Below are 3,143 nucleotides of genomic sequence, written 5' to 3'. Positions count from 1 at the left end.
AAGTAATAGAGAAAATAATTCACTTACTATTTAGTTAAGGCTTATAAGGTTGATACTTCCATGAAAGACCATGGCAGGAAAAGGCAAGACAATACAAATAAATTATGCCAATTTTTTGCTATTTGTAGACTCATATGTGAATCTCACCTTTGATTCACCTTTTAGTATCAACCAGGTAAACAGACCACCACAATCATTCAAACTGTGAACAGTATAAGCCCTTTATGTTTCTAGTTTCTGAAATCACTGATGTAATCATTAGTGGACATAGGCCATGAAGTTTTACCATTGTGAAATTCTGAAAGAAAATGTAAAGCTACTGTTAAAAATTTCAGGTGAGTACAACCAGGGAAATAAGATCCAGATCTGAGAAAACCAGATTCAGGTTTCACCTTATCTGGTCTCTCAGTATTCACGTATGGCCGTCATGGGGTATCAGTGATGTCTGAAAGTATATGACTTTTCTAACTAACCATACAGGTTGATTAAAGGATCCCTTAAAATTTCCTTTGCCACAAGAATATTTTTAATCAGATAAGGCTACAGGTGCAAAAATATGTAACTATCAAATTTGCCTTCCTTGGTAACTACCAATATATCTACAAAGAACAACTATAACCAATTATACTGGCATTAATTTCCTCATTTCTGTGCTCCAAGAACAGTGGAAACACATATTTTTGAGATTTATAAACAGCTTCTATTCCTAGATACCACAGCAGTCTTCAGAACTTTGAGCAAAATTCATTCTGGGAGCTATGTCCTATGACTGCCTCAATATCTCTCTCCCCAGTTGTATGCCAAATCAGTGCCCAGAAGACTCTGGCAATGAAGTGTAAGTGAAAAGTGAAAGTGTTAGTCACTCAATCATGTCAAACTCTGCAAACGCCATGGACTGCAACCTGCCAGTTTCCTCTGTTCATGGAATTCTCCAGGCAAGAATATTAGAGTGGGTTGCCATTCCCTTCTCCAGGGGATCCTTCTGACCCAGGGATCAAACCCAGGTCCCTTGCATTGCAGACAAATTCTTTACCATCTGAGCCACCAGGGAAGCCCATAAAGCATAAGGCTTAATGCATATCAATACAATTTAGTCATGGCAGAAGCCTGGACATAGGAAAAGACTTATGGCAAAAAATGATAACATTCTGAAACAGTCTCATAATCTTAAAGGCCAAATAGACATTCATCCAAAAAAAGTTCAGGAAGGTAGCAAAAACAAACAGCTTTGGATTTGGGGTTTATACCATTGCCTGTACTGGGAGAATTTCCACAGATTATTTTAAAGAGGAAACAAGGCAACTCGACCGTGAAGGAGATGAGGATCAGCTACATATATGATGAAGTATCAGGTAGTGTATGAAGGGGAACACAAAAAGAAGAGAAAAGAGGAACAAAGAGAAAAATTTATGCCAAGAACATAGAAGTAAAAGAGACATAGAGAACTAAAATCAGATAAGATTATTTAAATGTAGGAAATTTATGAATATTTTGTAAGAAAGAACAGGTACAATCAGAGTCATTCTTGTGTGACATGTCTGTGTTAAGAACCCAGGAATAGGAGAAATGACCAATTATTAATTGAAACAATATTTTATGTTTTGGTGTTTTTACTCCATTATATGAATTCTCTATGCACATTATTCCTGTGTGTCTTTTAGATCATTCTTTGGGTTTAATCAATTTCATTCATGTTTTAATGTGAAAATATTGATTCATTAAAGTATTCACTTGCCAAAAAAGAGCTTTATGAATCAAGCCACTCACATAGGAACCCTGGGTCTTCCAATGAGCCAACCCTAGTCCAGTGGGACGCCATTTGGGGCCAATTTGGATGAAGAGTAGATAATATGACCTGATTCTGTTGGTTGCAATTAACTTCATTTTTCCTAGCCTGAGAAACTCTAGTTTTCATCACTGATCTTCCCTTTTCCCTTTAGATCTACTGAAGGTCAACAATGAAAACCGAACCACGTTTACTGAGTTTATTCTGTTGGGCCGCACAAATCCACCTGAATCCAGGTGGTGATATTCCTCTCCTGTTCCTCTCCTACTTGCTAAGCATCTTAGGAAATCTGACTATCATTGTACTCACTCTGGTAGACCCTCACTTCAAGACTCCCATGTATTTCTTCCTCCGGAATTTCTCCTTTTTAGAAGTTTCCTTCACATCCATTTTTATTCCCAGGCTTCTGACCAGCTTGACAACAGGAAATAAAGTCATCAGCTTTGCTGGCTGTTTGACTCAGTATTTTTTTTTATATACTCCTTGGGGCAACAGAGTTTTACCTCCTGACTTCTATGTCCTATGACCACTATGTGGCCATCTGCAAACCCCTGCATTACCTGACCATCATGAGCAGCAGAGTCCGCATACAACTTGTGTTCTGCTCCTGGTTAGGGGGAGCCCTGGCTATCTTGCCACCAATTATCCTGATAAGCCAGATGCCTTTCTGTGCCTCCAATGTTCTGAATCAATATTACTGTGATTATAGACCCCTCCTAGAGGTTGTTTGCTCAGACACAAGTCTTTTAGAATTAATAGTCATCTTCTTAACTGTTTTGACTCTGGTGGTTACTCTTTTGCTGGTGACACTTTCTTATACACAGGTTATCAGGACCATTCTGAGGATTCTTCCTGCCCAGCAAAGGACAAAGGCTTTTGCCACCTGTTCCTCCCACGTGATTGTCATCTCACTCTCTTATGGCAGCTGCATCTTTTTACACATGAACCCATCACCAAAAAAAGGAGGGAATTTCAACAAGGAAATATCTCTGCTCATGACTTCGGTTAGCCCTTTGTTGAACTCCTTTATTTATACCCTAAGGAATCAGCAGGTGAGGCAAGCTTTTAAGAGCACAGTAAAAAAAATTATAAAATTTTAATAATCAAAATTTATTATTTTAATTAGTGAAATTAACAAATAATTGAGTTAATACATATCTAATAAGAGTTGACTATGTTTCAAGGGATATTCTGGGCACTGAGAATAGAAATACAAGAAAGATAGCTTCCAAATTTCTAAGAACCTCCAGGCCAGTATCATAGAGATATATAAATGCACATAAATTATAATGAAACTTATTAAATGCTATTACAAAGAAATAAATGGGATGCCATAAAGAATTATTTGCTCTTGATA

The 3,143-nt window shown here is 37.4% G+C and overlaps 1 pseudogene; it reads left to right on the top strand.

Annotated features, from left to right (window-relative positions):
• The first annotated feature begins 274 nt into the window (after positions 1-274).
• LOC136167590 (olfactory receptor 6C4-like) lies at positions 275-2,886 on the top strand (annotated as a pseudogene).
• Positions 2,887-3,143: the final 257 nt, after the last annotated feature.

This window comes from Muntiacus reevesi, chromosome 4 (genome assembly GCF_963930625.1).
Source record: "Muntiacus reevesi chromosome 4, mMunRee1.1, whole genome shotgun sequence".
Classification (NCBI taxonomy): domain Eukaryota; kingdom Metazoa; phylum Chordata; class Mammalia; order Artiodactyla; family Cervidae; genus Muntiacus; species Muntiacus reevesi.
Note: the sequence above shows the minus strand (reverse complement) of the source record. Positions and strands in the feature narration are given on the sequence as shown.